Source organism: Sciurus carolinensis, chromosome 19 (assembly GCF_902686445.1).
Source record: "Sciurus carolinensis chromosome 19, mSciCar1.2, whole genome shotgun sequence".
Classification (NCBI taxonomy): Eukaryota; Metazoa; Chordata; class Mammalia; order Rodentia; family Sciuridae; genus Sciurus; species Sciurus carolinensis.
Window position 1 is genome coordinate 13,816,412 of NC_062231.1, and position 23,406 is coordinate 13,839,817.

The window sequence follows — 23,406 nt, forward strand, 5'->3', positions numbered from 1 at the left end:
CCTTGATATGTCTTTGTCTGGCTTTAGTATTAGAGTGATACTAGCCTCATAGAATGAATTTGGAAAGGTTCCCTCCTTTTCTATTTCCTGAAATACTTTGAGGAGTATTGGTATCAGTTCCTCTTTAAAGGTCTTGTAGAATTCAGCTGAGAATCCATCTGGTCCTGGGCTTTTCTTGGTTGGTAGACTTTTGATGGCTTCTTCTATTTTGGTGCTTGAAATTGATCTGTTTAGATTGTGTATGTCTTCCTGATTCACTTTGGGAGGATCATGTCTCTAAAAATTTGTCGATGTCTTCAATATTTTCTATTTGTTGGAGTATAGATTTTCAAAATAGCTTCTAATTATGTATTTCAATGGTGTCTGTTGTGATCTTTCCTTTTTCATCATGAATTCTAGTAATTTAAGTTTTCTCTCTCCTTCTCTTCGTTAGTGTGGCTAGGGGTTTATCAATTTTGTTTACTTTTTCAAAAAACCAACTTTTTATTTTATCAATTTTTAAAATTGTTTCTCTTGTTTCAATTTCATTGATTTTGGCTCTGATTTTAATTATTTCCTGTCTTCTACTATTTTTGATATTGATCTGTTCTTTTTCTAGGGCTTTGAGGTGTAATGTTAGGTCATTTAGTTGTTGACTTTTAATTTTTTTAATATATGAGATCAATGCAATGCATTTTCCTCTTAGTACTGCTTTCAGAGTGTCCCAGAGATTTTGATATGTTGTGTCATTATTCTCATTTACTTTTAAGATTTTTTTATTTCTTCCCTGATGTCTTCTGTTATCATCGCATTATTCAATAGCATATTATTTAGTCTCCAGGTGTATGAGTAGTTTTTGTTTGTCATTTTATCATTCATTTCTAATTGCATTCCATTATGGTCTGATAGGATACAGGGTAGGATCTCTATTTTTTTTGTATTTACTAATGGCTTTTTTGTGGCATAGCATATGGCCTATTTTGGAGAAGGATCCATGAGCTGCTGAGAAGAAAGTATATTTGCTCAATGATGGATGAAGTACTCTGTAAATATTAAGTCTATATCATTGATTGTTTTATTTAGTTCTATAGTTTCTTTGTTCAGTTTTTGTTTGGAGGATCTATCCAATGGTGACAGTGGTGTGTTAAAGTCCCCCACTATTAATGTGTTTTGGTCCATTGGATTCTTAAAATTGAGAAGAGTTTGTTTGATATACATAGATGCTCCACTGTTTGGGGAAAAAATATTTAAAATTATTATATCTTGCTGTTTTATGCTTCCCTTAAGCAGTATGAAATGTCCTTCTTTATCCCTTCTGACTAACTTAGGTTTGAAGTCCACTTTATCTGATATGAGGATGGAGACTCCTGCTTTTTTTTTTATTGGTTCCATGTGCATGGTATGTTTTTCCCCATCCTTTCACCTTTAGTCTGTGGATTTCTTTTTTATGAGATGAGTCTCTTGCAGGCAGCATATTATTGGGTCTTTCTTTTTAATCCAATCTGCTAGTCAGTCTTTTGATTACTGAATTTAGGCCATTGACACTCAGGGTTATTATTGAGATATGATTTGTATTCCTGGTCATTCTGGCTTATTTTTGGTTTTTTACTTGTCCTTTGATTGGCTTTTCCTTTAGGGTAGTTCCTGCCTTTGCTGACTTGTATTGTTGCTTTTCACTTCCTCCTCATGAAATATTTTGCTGAGAATGTTCTGTAGAGCAGGCTTTCTATTTGTAAATTCTTTTAACTTTTGTTAATCGTGGAAAGATTTTATTTCATTGTCAAATCTGAAGGTTAGTTTTGCTGGGTATAGTATTCTTAGTTGGATCTGTGTTCTTTCAGAACCTGAAATATATTGTTTCAGGTCCTTCTTGCTTTTAGAATCTGGGCTGAGAAATCTGCTCATATCTGTATTGGTTTCCCCTTTTATGTAATCTGATGCTTTTCTCTTGCAGCCTTTAAAATCCTATCTTTATTTTGTATGTGAGGTATTTTCATTATAATGTGTCTTGGTGTGGATCTGTTGTAGTTTTGTGCACCTGGTGTTCTGTAAGTCTCTTGTATTTGATTTTTCCATTTCATTTCTCAGGTTTGGGAGATTTTCTGATATTATTTCATTGAACAGGTTGTTCATGCCTTTGGTTTGTATCTCTGTGCCTTCCTCAATCCCAATAATTCTTAAATTCGGTCTTTTCATGATATGCCATAATTCTTGGAGGTTCCGTTCATGACTTCTTAATGTCTTCTCAGTTTGTTCAAATTTATTTTCAAGATTAAATATTTTGTCTTCCTTGTCCGAGATTCTGTCTTCGACGAGGTCTATTCTGTTGGTGATGCTTTCTATTGAGTTTTTAATTTGGTTTATCATTTTTTTCATTTCAAGTATTTTTTAGGTTTTTTTTTTTTTTCAGAATCTCTATCTCTTTATTGAAGTATTCTTTTGCTTCTTGCATTTGCTCTTTTAACTGTCTACTGGAATGGTCATGCATTGCCTGCCTTTGCTCTCTTATCTCATCTTTTGCTTCATGGATCATTTTAGTAATGCAGATTCTAAACTCTGTGTTTCTGTCATTTCTACTGCCATGCTGTCATTGGATTCTGTCACAATAACATCTTGGTTTGTTAGGGATACCTTCTTCCCCTGTTTTTTCTTATTGTTTCTATATATTCCCCTCTAGCAGTGAAGATGAGAGGTACTGAAGTTTCCCCCCTGCAGGCTTATTATGACCCTGCAGTTTTCCACTACCTCTCCTTTAAAGGGGAGATCAATACAAATAGCACCCAATACAAAGAAAATGTAGCCCTGAACCAGATAGTCCCTATAAAGACTTTAACATTTTAAAAATAAACAGGATTAGTTCAATTACTATTTACAACAATTCTAGTTGTGAACAAGAGGATGGGGAAAGGGTGTAGGATGTAAATGAGCAAATAGAGGTACCTGTCAAAGGGCCTCCAGTCTCCTGTAGGTGCCTCAGGAAGGGAGCCGCCCTTACAATGACGGTGGCTGTGCCCTCAGGAATAATTCAAAATGTCTGCACTTGCCTCCAAAGAAGCTGGGGAGCCCCAGCAAGGGTGCACCGAGTCAGCATGGAGGCAAATGCAGTGTCCCAGGTGGGCAGGCTCAGCTACCGGTCCCCAACCTCGGTGTCGGGGGGCGGGCTCAGCAACTGACATCCGACCTCAGTGTGGCCAGCATCATTCTTACCCATTGAGCTGGTTTGCATCTTTGTCAAAACTCAGTAAGTCATAGATGTATGGGTTTAATCAGCATGTCTATCCTTTTCCCAGTACCACATTGTGTAGATTACCACAGCTTTATAGCAAGTTTTAAAATCAGGAAATTAGGACCAACAACTTCACACTTCTTTTTGAAGATCGTTCTGACTATTCTGGGTCTCATGCATTTCCATATACTTTTTTTTTCTTTTCTTTCTTCCTTTTTTTTTTTTTTTTTTTTTTTTTTTTTTTTGGTAGCAGAGATTGAACACCAGGGGCACTTAATTACTGAGCCACATCTCCAGCCCATTCTAATATTTTATTTAGAGACAGGATCTTGCTAAGTTGCTGAGTCTGGTTTTCAACTCTTAATCCTCCTGCCTCAGCCACCAAAGCTGCTGGAATTAAACAGGTGTGATCCTCCTGCCTCAGCCACCAAAGCTGCTGGAATTAAACAGGTGTGAGCCACTGTGCCTAGATTCATATACATTTTAAATCCAGGTTGTCAATTTCTGGGAAAAGGGTAGATACAATTCTGACAGGAAATGTGTTAAGTTTGTAGAATAATTTGGAGTATATGGCCATCTCAATAACATTAATTCTTCCAATAGAAGAGCATGAGTTAGCTTCCATCTATTTATAGTCTGTAAGTTTTCAATATTTTACAAGTTTTCAAAATAAAAATATTGTACTATTTTGTTAAATTTACTCTTGAGTATTTCATTCTTTTTGATTCTTTTACATATGGAATTGCTTCTCTGGTTTTGTTTTTAGATTGTTCACTGCAAATTTTTAAAATACAATTGATTTTTGTACACCTATCTTGTATCCTGCAACCTTACTGAATTCACTGATTAATTCTAATAGCTCTTTTATAGATTTCTTAGGATTTTTTTGGACACAAAAGATAATGAATAGAGAGTTTTTCTTTTTTCTTTCCATTTATTTCTTTATCTTGCCTGATTGACCTGGTCCTACATCCTTTGAGTATGACCCTTTAGTTCTGTCCATATCTAGAAATAGCCATTGTTCCCAGGAGCTTTGCTGACTAGCTTTTGGAGATGCAGTCACCTCCTCTGGCAGTTATGTAGTTCTATAGAGGAGAGGGGACACACCAGTTAAGATCACCAACTTGCTCTGATTCATGATTAGCATGGTATTTCACTGTAACTTTAGATTTCCATATAGAATGTGTTGACCAAAGGATCTAATGAAAAGACCCCCTGGCAAGTTCTGATTTTCTCTAGTGAGTTCATATGAATCAGCTCTGGGTACTCTGACAAGGCCAAGTTTCTGGGCTTTCATAATTCAGGGTGAGACCTTGACTCATGCAGTAGAACTAAGCTGAGCAGTCAGCTGGCAGCCTGGGGAACCCCTATCCCATCATGCCTATAACAGGGTAGTGTCTGCAGCAAGCACACACCTGAGAGAATCTTGCCAAGTTCTTTCTGCCCCAGTTTCATCGATGAATAACAATGAGAACATAATTACTCCTCAGAGCTCACCAGCTCTTTATGTTGGTTTATACCAACAGGAAAGGACAAGAATACAACCACTTGCTTTAGGAATCTTCAGATACTTTCAGTCCCTAATCCAATATGATTGCATATATTCCCAGTATCTCAGAGTTAGAACTGAATCATATGACCCATGGAAGGGGTTCAGATGAACTCAGCAAGCAGCTCCCTTTCCTAAGAAAGACAAAGGTGAGTGGTACCCAGAAGGGCATGCTCCAGGAGATAGGTCTAATAGCTGTCGGCAGAACCTGAAGGATGTCTGGGCAACAGGGAAATCCTGTTTTAAGATGGAATGAACTACAATGTAGAAAGGTCATGTGGCTCATACAATCAAGAGGTAGAGCTGAAGCACTGGATGCTGGCTCCCTGAACACACATGCAGACAAGAGCTCTCTGTGCCCAACTTCAGTGTGCAGAGAGCACCACATGGAAGTTAAGACATATGGAATGGTTCACTAACATTTTTAATTGATGCTCTTTCATATGCCTTAAACTCTTGTGCTTATTTAGAAGCGGATGCAATTATTCCCGCATTACCCTGCATTATGTTTTTCCAGCCTTAACCATTGATACAAATACTGCTGCTATTTACTCTGTCTGACCGCACTGACAAAATAAGTGGAAACAGAAAAAGCTGCCCTCAGTCTACTGAGCTCCATCTTGCTCACTCCTGACAGAGGGGCTCCCTCCACAGTCATCCCTTCCTTCCTTTTCTCTAGTGCCACGTCCTTTTCCTGTCTCTTCCTCAGGCCTCCAGCTCTCCCTTTCCAGTTCATGTCTTTCCTGGCTGCCAAAGGCATTTTTCAAACAGGCCCTTCTGTGTTTCTCTTCTGCCTAACATGAATCTGTGGCTCCCAACATCTTCAGGATATGCCATTCAGAATGCTCCCCAGCCCAGCTCCAACCCACCAACCTTCCCAGCTTTCTCCCTCAACATCATTCCTCCGTGCACCCCACTCTTCAGATACCTAAAAAAGGTCTTCGAACTGCCGTTCTTGTTGCTCATCTTCTCTGTGAAAATCCTACCAGTTCTCGATACATATCAAATGGTTCCTATTCTATGAAGTCTTCCTCTTCACCAAAGCGGAATCATCCCCTCCCTTTGGCACCGTTCATCCATCCCTTAAGTGTTTCTGGTGGGCCTTATATAATTTCTTCATTTATAAATGCATGTATATGCAGCCCTTAGCAGCAGATCACGACACTACTGAAGGCAGACCCCAACCCCTAGATCTAGCACAGTATGGAATAAGTGATGGCCTGAGTGCTACAGTTTAGATCTTGAACATCCCTCAAATGCCCATGTGCTAAAGGTTTGATCTCCAGGTGCTACTAGGAGGTGGTAGAATCTTTAAGAGGTAGGACCTAGTGGAAGGAAGTTAGGGCATTCCTCTTCCTCTTTCTCCTCCCTGGCTATGATATGAGTGGTTTTGCTCTGCCATGTGCTCCTGCCATGATGTGCTGCCCCACCACAGGCCCAAAATCATGGGGATAATTGACCATGAACTGGAACCTCCAAAGTTATCAGCCAAAATAAACATTTTTTCTTTATAAGTTAATTATCTCAGATATTTACTTATGGTAACAGAAAACTGACTAAGACCCCTAGTATCCATGGTTAAGAAGGATAAGGTTTTCTAACACCAAAGGAGAAACACTCATATACCAGTCATCTTCAAGGAGAGGTTTCTAAAAGGGATGATGCAGATTGGGCGTCAAATGGCACCAGAAGCAGACTAGGACCATACCAGGGAGGTTTCTCATATTATAACAGTTTCTCCCTTGGAGGCTCACTTCCTCTCACAGGGTCTGCCTACGTCTAAGGGCCCACATTCTATGTCTAGCAAGAAGTAGAGGAGGGAAATATTTGGCTAGCATCATCATATTTGCCTGTCAAAAGTATAATGGGGGTAGTAAATCAGTGGAGAGCATCAGGCATGAGGAGTTTCTCCAAGAAAAGTCTTTCTTCTCTCCAAGAAATGTTAACCTCAGTAGGTCTGAGGTAAAGCCCTTGGACCCTGTATTTTGGAGAAAACCAAAAAGCAACAAGAAGAAACAAAATTTCCAGAGACTTTAATGAATCACTGTCCAAATTAAAAACCCTGATGTAAGCCAGGACACTCTCAGATAAATGCCCACTTTTATGAGTCACAAATCCCTGAAGCAGGAGGAGACAACCACTGATTCCATACACTGATTACATTGACCAAAGGAGCATACAGAGAGAGTGAGGAAAGAAGGGCTCTCAAATCCTAATCTGTATATATCATGTCCAAGAAACAAGCACAGGCATGGGAACTGGAACATTATTTATATTGTCAAAAGAATGGAAAGAACTTAAAATGGATGGATTTTCAAATAAAAATACAATAAAATGCTGTGCTGTGGTGAAAATGGCTGAACTAGAGCTACATGCAGCACACAAATGAAATACAGTAAAAAATATACTCCAGTGGAAGATGTCTACAATGAAAATTATAACACCAATGAAAGAAACTGAAGTAAGCTAGGCGTGACAGTGCATGCCTATAATCCCAGTGACTTGGAAGGCTAAGACAGGAGGATCACAAGTTCAAGGATAGCCTGGGCAACTTACCAAGACCCTGTTTCAAAATAAAAAAATAAAAATGGCTGTGAATATAGCTCAGTGGTAGAGCCCCCTGGGTTCAATCCCCAGTACTACAAAAAATGAAAAGGGGTGGGGGAGAAAAGAAAAAGAAACTGAGGATGCAAACAATGAGGAAAGATATCATATGTTCATGGATTGGAAGAATCAATATTGTTAACATGTCAAGTGATTTATGTAATTCTTATCAAAGTACCAATGACAATCTTCACAGAACTAGTAAAAATAATTAAAAATGTACACGGAACTGAAGAAAACCACAAATAGCCAAAGCCATCTTGAACAAAAAGAACAAAGGAGGAGGCATTATGACACCTGACTTCAAAACATATTACAAAGCTGCAATAATCAAAATGACATGGTATTGCCATAAAAATAGGCCAATGGAAGAGAATAGAGAGCCTAGAAGTGAACCCACATAACTACAGTCAACTGATTTTTGACATATGTGTTAAGAATACATGTTGGAGAAAGGGCAATCATTTCCATAAGTTGTGCTGGAAAAATTGAATATCTACATACAAAAAGAGTAAAACTAGACCCCCTATCTTTCATTAAATTGACTCAAAATGAATTACAGACATATATAAGATCTGAATCCATGAAACTACTAGAAGAGAACATATGGAAAATGCTTCAGGACATTGGAATTGACAAGAATTTATTGGACAAGACCTCGAAAGCACAAGAAATAAAAGCAAAATAGACAAATAGGATTACATCAAACTATAAAGCTTTTGCACAGCAGTTAACAGAGTGTAGAGATGATCTATGGAATGTATGCATCTTATGATGGGTTGATACTGAGAATATATAAGGAACTTCAAAAAAATGATTTTTTGATACTGGGGATTTAACTCAGGGGTGCTTTACCACTGAGCTACATCCCCAGCCCTTTACATATATATTTATTGAGATAAGGTCTTGCTAAATTGTTTAGGCTTCACTAAATTGCCAAGTATGGCCTCAAACTTGCAATTCTGTTGCCTCAGTCTTCCAAGTCACTGGGATTACAGTCATATGCCACTGTGTTCATTTGGAACTCCAAAACTTAATAGAAAAAAAAATCCAATTAAAAAGTGAACCATAGCTCTAAACAGACATTTCTCAAAAGATGACAAATAAATGGCTAACATGTAAATGAAAAAATGCTCAGTGTTACTAATCGACAGGGAAATGAAAATCAAAACCATGAGAGATCACCTCTCCCCAATAGGAATAGCTTGTATCAAGAAGACTAAAGAGGGGCTGTGGAGGCCTGGCAGGCGCTGAGTGTGGAGGTGTGAGCCATGTGGAGCTGCGCGTTAAGAAAAGTAACCATGGAGAACAGTGAAAACTCAGTGGATTCAAAATCCATTAAAAATTTTGAAACGAATGGCCTCTCGATCTGGTACAGATGTAGATGCAGCAAACCTCAGAGAAACATTCCTGAACTTGAAATATGAAGTCAGGCATAAAAATGACCTTACACGTGAAGAAATTGTGGAGTTAATGCACAATGGCCTGCCGGGGTACAGAACTAGACTGTGGCATTGAGACAGACAGTGGTATCGATATGACATGGCATGCCAAAAAATACCAGTTGAGGCTGACTTCTTATATGCATATTCCACAGCACCAGGTTACTATTCCTGGCGAAATTCCAAGGATGGATCCCGGTTCATCCAGTCACTCTGTGCAATGCTGAAACTATATGCTCATAAGCTTGAATTTATGCATATCCTTACTCGGGTAAACCGGAAGGTAGCAACAGAATTTGAGTCTTTTTCCCTTGACTTCACTTTTCATGCAAAGAAACAGATTCCATGTATTGTGTCCATGCTCACAAAAGAACTGTACTTTTATCACTAAAGAAATAGTTGAATTTTTTTTCATTTGTTTGCCAAGTGAAAAAACAATATGAGTAATACTTTTATTTCCTCTCTCACTTAAATTTTGTCTAAAGATGGTACTTTGAAACATACCACTTCTGCATTAGAACCACAATGAAGCTACCTCAAACTCAAAATCAGGTAGTTGGACTTGAATTTAATTAGGAATAAATAAATATGGATAATGGTGCAATCTTTATGAGAGGAAATTATAAATTTACATCTTTCATAATTATCATGATTTAGTGATGCTATGCTTTGAGTTTTTAATTTATGAAGAAGTGAAACATTTTGATAATGATGAATTTTAATATTCTCCCCACACACTGAAGACTGTGCAATCTAGTTTTTGTCAAACTACAGAAATGATGATGTGGAATCATGGATCTTACAACTTGGGGACATGGGCATGTTCAAAGTCCATTATTTTAGAATTGATAAATGGAAACCAGCCAAGTGTATTTTTATCACCTGTCATAGCTCATGGTTTTGTGCTATTTGTTCTGAGCATGTCTGTTGTTAAAATAAAAAAAAAAAGTTTACAATGGAGATGGGAACTGAATATTTTAGAGAAAGTATGAGCAAGCTGAGTTGATTTTTTTAAGCCTAACTTACAACATTGAGGGACCGAATCATAACTATAAGGTGCTAAGATCTACCAGCATATGTTTCTTCTCATTTGTTTTTATGCAAATCAGCTGAGATGTACAGACCAACAAAATGTGTAAAGAACAATATGAAAAAAATTCAATTTTTGATTGTTAGGCTATATGAAGAAATGCTATAGGAACATACTAAAATATGATTTGCATAGTAAATAGTGAAAATATAAGGAAAGAACAATAAATGATCAGCTGGGCACTCTGTAATTTGAGAGAAGATGTTTTGAACCTGAGATGTGGCACAGCCTGCCTGTTCAGTGTAGGCAAAGCCATAGACTCAGCTTCAGAAGAAGACCACCAGCTGGATTTTTATATGTACGGGTATGAATGTGGCAGATGCTCCTTAGGCATGAACAGTGATGTAAGAAGATGAACCAAATCAGAAATTTATGAAATAGAGAGTTTTCCAAAGGTGGTGAGAGTCATAATAAAAATCATGGTACTCCTTGTGGTAAAATTTGTAAATGTTATTTTCTGAAGTTTACAATCAAAGTAAAATAGTGGCAACATTTTATGTAGTTCCCTACAGTAAAAGGACCATGTACACAGGACCTCAGAAGCATCCAGTTGGAGCCCATCCTATATGCACAGAGGGAAACTGGAAGCCAGAGCTTAGCCTCAGCCAGAGAGGCCAGAATTCTGACTTCCTCACTCCTTGAGATGTTGAGCCATTACTGACTGCTCTGGCGGGTCTCACTGGCTTTCAGTCCAACATTTCACATGAGCTTTCTTTTTGCTCAAAGAAAGGAACTAACATTTTAATTGACAGCTAATTGACTGAATCTATTGACTTTTTCTAAGACAATGTAGCATGTAATGGTATCTTAAGATGTGTTCCTGTGTGACAATTTTGTAATAATTTGTTATTGCATTTTTATTTCAAAACATAAATTCAAACTTAAAAAAAAAAAAAAAAAGACTAAAGATAAATCCTGTGAAGAATGTGGAAGAAAGAGAACACTTACACCGTGTGGGTAGAAATGTAGTGAAGCCATTATGAAAAACAATATGGAGATTTAAAAAAAAAAAAAAAATGGGACTACCATATGATCCAGCAATCCCACTCCTGGATATATATCCAAAGAAAATGAAATCAGTATATCAAAAAAAACCTCAGCACGCCCATGTTCACTGCAGAACTATTTACAACAGCAAGGAAAAGGAAAAGACCTAAGTGATTGTCGACTGATGAATAGAGAAAGAAAATGCAGTGTATCACATAATGGAATATTACTGTGCCACAAACAAGAATAAAATTCTGTCATTTGCAACAAAATGGATAGAACTGGAAATCACTCTATTAAGTGAAGTATGCCAGGCACAGAAACCAGATTTAAACATTACATAATGTATATATGTATCAAAATGTCCAATTAGCCATTAATATGCAGTTTCCTGTTTTTGTGTATGTTAAAACAAATTGTTAAAAATACACTCAAGTGGGAAAAGAGAGTTATAGAAGCATCTGTACAACTTGACATTATTGTGTATAAACATTTAAAATATGGAACTAAGATAACAGATTGCCTAGGGAAACATCACACAGGCAGCAGGGTACTGAGACCTATGTAGTCATAATAAGCACCAATGGGGAGGGGCTGAGGAAGGGAGGAGGTCATTAGGAGGGACTTTATCTAAATATCTCGCTCAACTTTTTGGGTTAGTGGTGGTAAGGAACTTTTCACTGTATTCACTGAATTCTTTTGCATGAGTGAAATGTGTCAAAATAAAGTTAGTAATAAGAACCAAGTTGTCTGTCAAATTGTTCCAGGGGCAAAGCATGACATCCTCCACCAGTTTACCTGCCTCCTGGTGGGAGGTGACATTGCCTTCCTTGCCAGGCTCTGGGGCTCCTTCAGGCATTAGGTCCTTAACATAGACAAGCTGATCTGCTTGGTCCCTCTCAGAAGAAAAGGGAACAGTGCCACTCAAAGCTGGCAGGAGGGAAGACTCACTAGGTACCATGTGTTGCCTGCAGGAGCCCCAGAGCCTGGAATCTCTGCAGGTGTCTCAGGCCACTGCAGCACCTTATAGCTACTAGCTGTGTGACAGTCAAGTCACCGGACCTCGGCTGGCCTTGGTATCTTCCTTCATTTGCTAAGGAAGAGATTTAGATCCTTAGGTAAGTGTCTTCCTACTCTGAAAATCTTTGGATCCAAAGCCACATCCAAAGGACTATCAGTCCTGGTCCTAATCACTAGAAGTTACCTCCAGGGACAGGTGCCTCTCCCCTTGAATTACAATGCCAACTCCAGGGCTCTCTCTGTTGTCAGGGTAAATAGGTTATGCATTAAGAGAATTCCACAGAAATGTTCTCCCACACATCTGAGTCACAGTGAAAACAGGAAGCCCACACCTTATTTTAATCCCTGCCCTGAGGACCAGCTCACGTGCTCACCACCTTGACCAGCTGTAAAAACGCCCTCATGGAACCTCCAGTGACAAGGCCAAAGGGCTGCTCTATGCTGGGGTGGGATGCTGGGCTAGAAGAGCCCCTGCACAAGGATAACAGAGCTCAGCAGTCTGAGAGGGACAAAGAGAAATATGTCCTGCCCCAAGTGGTCTGGTGGCCCCAAGCATTCTTATTTCATGTACCTGAATGGAGTACAATAGTGAAACTGCACAGGGGACCAGAATTTAAAAACAAAAAAAAATTTTTTTTTTTTTTTAAGATGGAGATGTAACACATAGTATAAGATTCAAAAGCTCCTCCCCTCCCAGTCCTGACGACCAACCATCCAGTCCATTTCACCAGCAGCAACCACTGCTGTCAGTTCTAGCACACCCTTTGAGAGACTGTTTATGCCTCCAAAAGCAGATAGAGAAACATAAACGTATATTCATATGATTTTTTTGAAGGCACACTATGAGACATGTTCTATTCCTTGGTATTCTGTAATATTTTAAGTTTTTGTTTGAAAAATTTCAGTGTAGAGAAAACTTGAATGAACACTCCGGCTCTTTGCCTCTATATAGTAATCAATAATATCTTGTTACATTTCTCCTTTTCTTAATACCTGTTTACTTTTCTCCCTAATCATTGACAAGTCCCCAGTTGCAGACATCCTTGAACTATGTCAGCGTATGTCCCCTAAGGACACTCTCTTATGCAACCAGGATAACATTATCATACCCAGGAAAGTTAACATCGATTCGACAGTGTGGAGTCCATCTTCAAATTTCCCTGTCTCGGGAAAAAACTTTTTTTTTTTTAAATTATGTTGGGGATTGAATCCAGGGCCAATGCACACTACACAAGTCGTCTACCACTGAACTACACCCCCAGCTCTAAACTTTTTGTTTTCAAAACATTTTATCCAGATTTTTCTGTGCCAAACAAAAACTCCTCCATCTTTTAAATAACTAAATAATGGTAACATCTAATACCTATTAAGTATTTACTACGTGTCAGGTACTTTCCTAAGCTTTTACTTCTGCCATCCCTGAGTTGATTTTTTTGTTTTTGTTCTTTTTATAATTTCTTAATTCAACACACTCTTATTTTCATTCATTTCTGATAGTCATATAAAAACAGGCTGGTGAATTTTTCCTACCGCTGTATTAGCTGTACTTAAAAAAAATGTACGTTTAGAATTTTCACATTATTCTTTACATGACCTAGAATTTTGGTTTTGGTTTCCACATTGACACAATAGTAATTTTAAAGTTTCCCAGTTTTATTTTCTAGTTTAAAATTATTTAATGTGCATTTTTTAGTTGTATAGCAAAGCGATATGTTTTTTGAGCTATTTCTACTTTTTGGAACACATTCTGGTTTTCTTGGCATGCTACTTACACAGTCAGTGTTTGTGGCATTTGGAAAGAAGGAGGTGTATCAACAAATCTACCTTATTAAGTAAGGCGACAGCAGTTTCATGTCTCTAGCTCCTTCCGCCACAACAAATTCAGCTTGTTAGAATCCTGCTTCTTTTATATTTTGGCATAGGGCTTTGAGAAATCTCCTTCTCTTCATGGCCATGCAACTGTGTTGATACCAGTCTTATGCTACACATGCTGCTCCTGAATCAAAGAAACTTGGCACTGGAAGAATTAAAAGGTCATCTAAGGCAACCTCCACCCAGTACAGAAATTTTTAACAGCATCCCCAAAAGATGTTTGAACAGATTTTATATGAATTATTGCCGTGGGAACTCAGCATGCTGCTGAAGCTGTGGTTCTTGCAGCCCATCAAATGGTCAAGGATTAAGATGCTACTAAAGCTGGGTGCATTGGTGAAAATCTATCTGTAAGTCATACTGATTTAAATGGCTGAGGTAGGAGGATTCCAAGTTTGAGACCAGCCTGGGCATTTTAAGTTAGATGCTGCCTCAAAATCAAAATAAAGAGGGCTGGGGATGTGGTTCAGTGGTAGAGCATATGGGCCCAGTACCAAAAAACAAAACAAAACCCAAAAGCTAATAAATATTTATTGACAACCTATATGAGGATCATATAACTTAATGCACCTTGGGGAACAAGCAAGTATAAGATTACACATATGTTCTAGACCCTTGGCTACCAAACTATGTGCCAAAGTACCAGGGCACTGCAGTGAATCTGTGCCATGTGATATTTAAAATTTTTGAAGGAGTCAACACAATACCCAACATCTGTCAGGCACTACAAAAACCTCTAGATCAAGGCGGGTTACAGCACCAGTATTAGTTTGTGCTGCATTCTATTTGATAATCCCATAACTTTGCAAAACTGGGTTTTTGGTTAGAGGTTTTGTGAAGAGCTTGTACGGCACAGATATCAAGGTAGAATAGGATAGGAGTGTGGCAGGGGCCTTATGTTCTGAGGTCAGGGGACTAGCTGTGCTGTACCAAAGAGGATCACTTGTCTTATTAATAATTGGTTATTTCAGAAAAAAATTGTTGAATTTGCTTTTTTATGTGTTTTTTTCAAATGACTATTTGTGTTAGGATGTAACTATGCACTTGGTAAGCTGTTTGGTCCTAATTATTAATAACTGGTACATAGCAATGGCACAATTCTTTGGGTCCAGAGCCCTGTGGAATAATTCCTAAGACTCCATCCAGCAGCACTGGGGACTGAGCAAGTTAGAGGACTTGTCCATAGAAGCTCACCACTGACTTCAGAGAACAGAAGTCACAGCAGCAAAGCCACAAGGGTAAGAAGAGTTAGGCTTACCAATGTCTCCTCCATCAGGAGCCAATTCAAGAGCTCAGAGCCCCAATCCAAGGCACAGAAAGGAGAAAGAATCCTTATCAGAATGAAAAGGACAGGGAATGAATATGGCATGTTTTGGAGACACTGAGGACACTGGTCTGGCTGGGGGCTCTTGGAGGACCACTGAGAAGTTTGGATCTTTAATATAGGGGCAGTGGGGAGGAATCTGGTCACAGGGGTGACCTGCTTAAAAAAATAGTTTTGTAGGAAGATTAATCTTAGTGAGGATGCTGGAGGGATTGGAGGGATGGGAGCGGGTAGAGACAGGTGGCCTGTTCTATCACATGAAGAAGTGAAATTAGAGTATCTGAAAAAGCAATTCACCTGCACAGCAAAAGCCTGTATAGGGTAGGTGTCAGTCCCTTCAACAGCACTGCTACATGGATACCATGCTGCAGAGTTGCCAAAACCATGACTTCTGATGAAAGGAATTGTATTATTTGACTGTACTGAGAAAATTGCTCTTTTAGAATTCTAACTGGGGCACACAGGAATCAAGTTTGTAGAAATCCTGTTTGGAGACCACAGTCTTGATTCCAGGAAAGTATTAAAAAAAAAAAAAAAAGTGGGGTAGGTAGATTGAATTAGGAGAAAAATACTGGAATGACAAGAGATCTGGGTTTGAATCCCAGTTTGCATCAAAGAGTGGTCCTGGGCCTCAACTTTTCACTCTTAAAACAAAGGTGTAAACCTAAGGTGCAAAAAAATCATTAAGTCTCCAATGAAGGATCACACCTACCTGATGAGTCAGGTCAAGTCTTTTTTCACACTTGTAAGTAGAGCCAAAATTGTGGTTTTAAGATTTCATGCCAATATTTTCATTTATATCAACAAAAGCCTCTCTATTATTAGAATACCATAATCTGGGCTCTGGTAAAGTATTACTGGGATAAAGACAGTGAATGTACACACTGAAGATAGAACCCAGGGCCTTGTGCATGCTGGATAAGCACTCTACCACTAAGTTATGCCCCCAGTTCCCTGTATTTTTAAGTGCCCCCCCCCCACTACTACTATCATCCCTCCGATAGCCCCTAATGCCTTTTGGTCTAGTGAAGATACAGAGCCAAGAGCTCAGAAGGCCCTGGAGAGGAACAGGATAAACGTGGCCCCCATCTGCCTCCAATGTAGCTCTGTGTTACCGCTTTTGCCATGGTGGGTGGGTGGTAGTTGTTTTACAGTGGAGGAGGGGAGCAGGAAGAGGGGACAAGCATTCTCTTATTCTTGGGAAATTTGCAGAATCACTTCCCTCAATGAGTTTATGCAAACACAATCTCCACCTCCCACCCCTCCTTACAGGTCATTGAACCCATTCACAGATTAGGAAGTGACCCAGAGGCCCGGTGTGAACGGAGACCACTCAGCAGTGGAAAGGCTTGGAGAGAAGGCTGCATCCTGTTTAACTTGGCCTTGCCAATGCCAAACCCTTTCTCTGTGAATGTTTTTTTAGTGGAAGAAGGATAATATTGTCCCTTCAATGGCCTTTCCTCCTATGACCTGGGCCAATCTCTGTAGTTTTGAACCTGCTGTCACTGTTTCACTACCCCTCCTCTGCATGAACCTGCCCATCTATGGTGTAGGAGGATCAAGCATGCATTTACCAACATCATAGGAAAATGCCTGGAAATGAAAAAAGTGTGACACACTAGCAAAAGATGATGTGGTCAAGTGTGAGTCCTCGCCTTGCAAATGAACTGAATTTATATCCACTCTGAATTAACACCACACCCATTTTGCTGTGGGCCATTACATTAAGAGAGAATAAAGGACAAATGTGGGTTGTTAAAGACAAGGAGATGAAGCATGCTTGTGGCCAGAATGCAGGAAGAGTTCTCTAGAACCATGTGTACAAAAAAGGTGAAAGGGAAACTTGGCATCCATAACTGGTTACAGGGATGGCCAGGTATACCTCGGCTTCACTCACATGCTTGCAACCGTCTAAAACCTCTTCTCGTAGGGCTGTTCAGTCTTGCTTCCCATTCTGTGTTCAAGAAAACTGGATTTTTTTTTTTTTTTTTTTAAAGATCTAAGTTCCTACAACATGTATCCCATTTATTTACAATAAAAAAAAAAAAAAAAGATCTAAGTTCCTACCTACACTTGTGCCCACTGTGTTCCACCTTGTTGGGCTCTTGCCTGTCAGAATCTCTTTGGATCCTGATTTTAGTACTACTTCCCTCTTAGCATCATCCATAAATATGCTAGATGTACCAATTTTGTCCTAATCTAGATGTATCAATTTTGTCCTAATCTATGTCATGGATAAAAATGTAAAAAAAGAAAGAAGTTTTAGTCTTAATCCTTTTGGCATATCTCCCTCCCCTGAGGCCATGAACTGCGCTTTGTGCAATACTATGCATATAATAAATGCTTATATATAATTGTTGAATTATACCAAATTCTACCCCATATCAAAGAATGTTATAATTATATCTTCTCGGTGCTGATGGAATCTGTCCCAATTCTTTCTTGCTACGTTCATTTTCTCTCTCTCCCACCCTCAGAACTCTGGGAACATGATGTAGTCTGCAAGACCCAAGGAACAAATGTTAAGTCGATAAAGAATCCTTTCAATCCTATTGCAAAGTCTGTCCTGATTGGCCGCAGAGCTGGTCTGCAGATAACCCAATGCATTAAGGCAGATAACATCTGAGTCCTTCAATTTCCTGTTTGACTCCACTGTCAAAATACTAATAGCTCCTTGTAGGTATTTTTATGGTAGCATAAACAGATTAGGCTCTACTTCTAAATACAAGGAGTTTGAGTGGGGGAGCACAAGCCAAAGGGGGCTACTGGGTACCTCCTGCAAAACCACCATCTTATCACATTGCTAGCCTGCAACAGATCAGCATCACTGGTGTAAGGAACACAGTAAAAGCGAGCACAGTGGTGCGACTCCTCTTTCGAGGAACTTCAAAACGGACTAGGACACACGTAGGAGAGCAAGATCCTAGAGCACTGGGAGCTCACCAGGCCTGTGCTGACTCTAGGAACCACGCTCTTGCCTGCCATAGAAAACACTCGACTGTGAGGTTGTGACTCTTTGAAAATGGAGCCAAGGTGCCCTGGTGTCTGTTTCTCTTCTCTTCCAGATTCTGGGATGCAGCACAACTGAGCTGAGAGGATGGGGATGTCACCTTCCCTCCCCCACGAGCTGATTTTGGGAGATGGCAGTGGGCATATTAGAATGTGAGGGGGAGGCAAAGGTAGGAAATGTACACCTAAAACCACCATTGTGCTTTTTGTCACAATAGCCACTGATCTGTGTGTGTGTGTGTGTGTGTGTGTGTGTGTATGTGTTACTGAGATTCAAATCCAGGGTCTTGTGCATGCCCTAATTATGAATTCTTAAAATGATATTATATAGGTGAGGTAGGCTCAGGAAAGGACATAAGGTGGGGAAAAGTTCATCTAGGGTGACACAATCGTTATTTTGGGGGGTACTGATTGGAAGGAGGCTCTGGAGAACTGAAAATACTTTATATCTCACCCTGGTAGCATTTATACAGGTGTATAGATAAAAATTTAGCAAGATGTACATTTAAGATTTATGTATATTTATATATGTAACTGATATAAAACTCAAGGAAAGGACTGAGAAGCACTGGTTTGGTAGCCTGGCCTGCTGTCTCTGTGACTCACAGTGCTGGGGGAGGGGCAGAGCTTCTATCACTGAGATGTTTTTGAGACATAGAGGGATGGTGTTGTTTAGCGAGGCTGATGAATTTACTACCTGTCAAAGTCCTCTGTCTTTAAACACACTGAATTCTAGCTCCTGGTGAGGCCTGATGCCCAGCTGGACGGCTCCCTGGAGCCAGGAGGAGGAGGGTGGAGGCACATGGAAGGAAGAGTGACTGAACTGATAGGACTTTTCATGCCACATGCAAGAACACCTGCCTGGGCCAAGGTGCACACCAAAAAGACATGGGTATTTGTCAACAAGCATCTTTCTTTGATGCTGGTTTTAGGATAAGGGCCAAGAGGTCAAGGGAAACCAAGTGAAAGTTTGGACTCTGACCCTAGGGAAAGGTGGTGGGACTGAGGAGTGAGATAGTGAGGCCCTGAGGTCGTTCTTGAAAGGGCTGGAAGTTCAAACGACCCAAGGCACTGTCCATGGCTGTTTCCACAGCTGCCACTGGAACCCAGCCAGGGGCTCTGGGGCAGCCATTCCCTCTCTCACACAGCATCAATATGCTCCTGTCGTGAACTTTCCAGTTCAAAGTCTGGCAGAGCACAGCATACTGAAAACAGTGATGAGAGAGAGAACCGGGTATCAGGAGGGGGAGAGGAGGATTCTCAGGATGCAGGACATTCTGACACAAAAACCTCAAGGGCAAGGGAACTGGCATCCACTTTTCCCTGTGACCCCACCATGATGCTACACATTCTTGACAATTCTGCAGGACCTTCACTCCTACCCTACCGATAAAGACAGTGCAGCCCACCAGAATGAAATGACTCGTCTGTGGCCATATCCCTGGTCAAAGGCAGAGGCAGGCACTGGAACTGAAACCAAGGATGAGGCCTGCTCCACTCACTAAGCCTTGGGACAGGATCTGGAGTCCTGTACTTCAAGCTCAACAGGGATCTTATCATTTTTGGAACACTAGTACTGACAGAAACTCAGGCCCAATTCAGGAGAAGGTCAAATGATTCATCCATGGAGTTTCTGTCTGTATTTCTGTTGTAAAGGATTCTCACATGTAACTTAAGACCTTATACAATATTCTGAAAATAGGAGAAATCTGAAATAATAACCTGCTTTGTGAAATATCAGAAATGTGGAAAGTCACATCTCGCATTTTGGTAGGGGATGTATGTGGGTCTTAGAACTTATAGCAAACAATAACTTTGACCAAAAAAAAAAAAATTGGGGTGAATTATGCATAAGGAAATTGCCATTTTAGCCATTTGTAAGTGTACAGTCCAGTGGCACTAAGTACTTTCTGTTGTTGTACAAACATCACACCATCTATCTCCAGAACTTTGTCTTCCCCAACTGAAACTGTCCCCACTGAACACTAACTCCTGTTTGTTTTCTGGGGCATCTGCTTACAGAGAACTCTGCACAAAGTACAAGCTCAGGAGGTGCACAGTGAAGAAAAATGAAATTTAAAGTCATAAAAGATGATCATTTATTATATAATATAAATAAGACAGATTAAAGGGAGTATATTTTTTCCATAACTAAAGACTAATGGCAGCCACTGCTGAGAAGAGTTGGAGTGATTTATGACCTGCTTACACTCCTGGAACCAACTCTGACCAAGACCTCTTGCTCTCTTCAGACTCATTAGCAGGTGGTAGTTAAGCTTAGTGCTCCAAGTGGGAAGGAAGACAGGTTAGGCTTCCAGCACTGGGGGGCTACTTGTTGAGCTGTCACGCAGTGGACAGGTACTGGCTTCCCTCCTCAGAAAACCTTCCTTGACAACTGTGAGTTGGCAATGACCTTGTTATGGAAATTCACGGAGGAGCCTGGACTTCAAGACCTGGTGAGCAAAGATTTCACAGATCTTCTGAAACACTTCTAGCCTAGATGGGAGGCAAAGCCTTCCCAGTATCTTTAGGTGAAACTGGGAACCAGAGAGAACAAGTGATTCCCATGCATTGCAGAAGCCCTGAAAGTCTCAATGAGTGGCTTGTCACTTCCATATTTTATAATCTGGCAAGGACACACAGTCCTGAGTGCAGAGGGTGAGATGCAGGAGATCTGTAGGAAGAAAGTTAGCTGGGTTTTCAGAAACAGAGGGAGGGACCATGTACACTTGCAGCAATGACCAACACAGCCACTGGTCAGCCTCCCTTGGTTGTTTTTTGGTAAGTTTTCTCTGTTGGGGACAATGAGAAGAATGTTGTAGTTTTTTGATTTACTTGATGACTGCTATTCAACAGCTTTTCTTTTCCTCTTTTGAAGACATGCCTTACTTTGGGCTTCATCCTCAAAGACAGGAGGCTGGGAAGGCGATTCGAGCTGGCACAAGCTGAAAGATGCTGTGCTCTGAGAGAGGGGACTGATAAAGATCTGAGCTTTGGAAGTAACTTTATGGTGTTTGGATTTTGTGCACCAAGTTCTGGGTTGTGAGCACTCTGCTGTCAGACAGTGAGCAGCCTTTCCCAGAAAACTCTATAAAAATGAAAATACTTTATTGCCCTGGCCTTTGACTCTTTGAGATTCATACAAATATGGCAATCTCTTGCAACTTTAATTTAATTAAAATGGAGTTTGTCTAAAGAAAAAATGAGCTCTCAAACTGTCCATTTCACTTTCTGAAAAGCACCAGTCTTCTCTGTGGAGTCCGGGTTTTGTTTGCTATGTGCCAAACTGTTATTTCACATATGTGAAAAGAAAATTGGCATTAGGTCCACATGAACTAAACTGCTGGCAGAGGCAAGGCTGCAGCTCGCCATTGAGAAGATTAGATTCCCAAGAAACTCCTCGAGACTCAGCCAACATCCACAAACTAAGAAAGAGTGTGCATGTGTGCAAACACACTCACATATTCAAAGAAGCTGCTTTCTCCCTGAGTGTTCAGGTATGATTCCATTAGTCACTCAAGTTACCCAGAGCTTAAATATCTCATTTGTGCACATTAAATACTTATTGAATGATAAATGTACATTAATAAGAGAAAGGGAAATTGAGAACTACTTTATTTTTCAAGTTCAAGCCTGCACATTTCAACTGTCTTCCTTATTTGTGCAATAAATAGGACGATTCATAACTTCCCCATAAGACTCACTAGATCACATGTATGCATGTGTGTGTGTGTGTGTGTGTGTGTGTGTGTGTGTGGTGGGGGGTGTGATTTCTAAAAACGTTTATTTTAAATTTTTATTTTTCAAGATTTTTTTTGCTGTTTGTCTGTTTTTCTGCAGACTGTTTTGCTTTTGCACCCACAGATTCAAATATGAAAGCAAATCAAGAGAGAAGTGGAGAATTTTATTACCTAAAACTGCTGTGAGTGGTCTTTACTATGAGATAGTGATTGAAAAATTGTGCTCTCTGGAATCCCAGAATCTTTATCCCTTTGTGGTAAAGAAGAAATGGTAACCACCTCATTTTAATTTGTGCCTGGCCCTTCTCTTCAGGACCCTGACCTTAGGCCACACATGAAGAGACTGGAGAATGACTCCCAGTAAGATGAGGCAGTCATTTGAAATTGAGATGGGTACTTCTATACCTTGGTCTTATAGGTGGGATGTCTCTAGGAGAGAGATGGAGATTTGCTTTGGGAAAATATTTAGAGAGTATATTTTAAGTTTGGATACTTTAGATTTTCATATTCATTTTTTAAAATAATAGCATGTTTTTCTCAGTCATTGGGGTACCACTATGGGAACAAATCTTTGACAAGTCCTTAATAGGACTGTCAATCCTAGGACTCCATCTTCTTTGCCCCACCTACGGGATGACATGTGATCCAGGCTTGGCCAATCATACTGTGTCATCTCCTTGGCTCCAGGAATCAGTTCTGAATGGGATATATGACCCAAGTCCTTTCCTGACACTGATTTATGGAAGATGGGAGGCAGATGTTTTCCACTGGAGTTACTAAGATAGGAAGGTGAGAATCCACACCTATTGATAGTCAAGTCGCCTGCCAAGGGAAAAGGCTGTGAGTGATCCTCAGAATGAAGTCAACCAAGCATAAGTAAGCTCAGCTGAGAGACAGACAGCAAGCCCAAGAGACACCGAATCCCAGTTCCCAGCCCTGAGCCCCGAGTTCTGTAGTTGTTCCTCAAATCCTATGAGCAGTTCCAATAACATTCCAGTTACTTAAGCCAAGAAATTCCTTCTTTGCTCAGGTTGGTTAGAATCTGCTGGGACTGAGAGTTCTGAGTTAAGCAGGGACCCATCTGAACTTGGCCATCACCCTGTTGCCAACACCTTCAGTAATCAGCAGTTTTCCAGCTGTGTGCTGATGGGTTCCACTTACCTTTCACACCAACTTTTTATTAGTGGCATCCCATATCAATTTATATGTCAAGAAATAAATACCAAATTTTCACAATTAGAGAAAAACTCTCCCATGCTTGTGTTTAAAAACAAACAAACAAAAAAGCAGAATTATATAAACAGTCTACTATCTGGCATTTCTTAGCACATGGAGAAACTTACATTCATTATTGAACATATTTATTGATTCAGGAGTTTGGAGCACACAAATTCTTATCCACATTTTATTTTATAACCACTATTCATCTACCTTATGTGAACAAGAGAGGCCAAAAACTAGGTTGGAAAGGAATAAAGGAAAAGCTTCCTTTCAGAGAAGCACTCGAGTCTTTCCTCCATATGTTTACATCAGCTTCCCCACTTCATCCAGAGCCGAAGATCTC

At 39.9% G+C, this 23,406-nt stretch overlaps 1 protein-coding gene and 1 pseudogene across 2 annotated transcripts in view; one reads left to right on the forward strand and one right to left on the reverse strand.

Moving 5' to 3' along the window:
• Atg7 (autophagy related 7) overlaps window positions 1-23,406 on the reverse strand; it is a 241,864-nt gene that overhangs the window by 48,042 nt on the left and 170,416 nt on the right. The gene's annotated exons all lie outside the window — the stretch shown is intronic.
• On the forward strand, window positions 8,660-9,443 carry LOC124971233 (caspase-3-like; annotated as a pseudogene).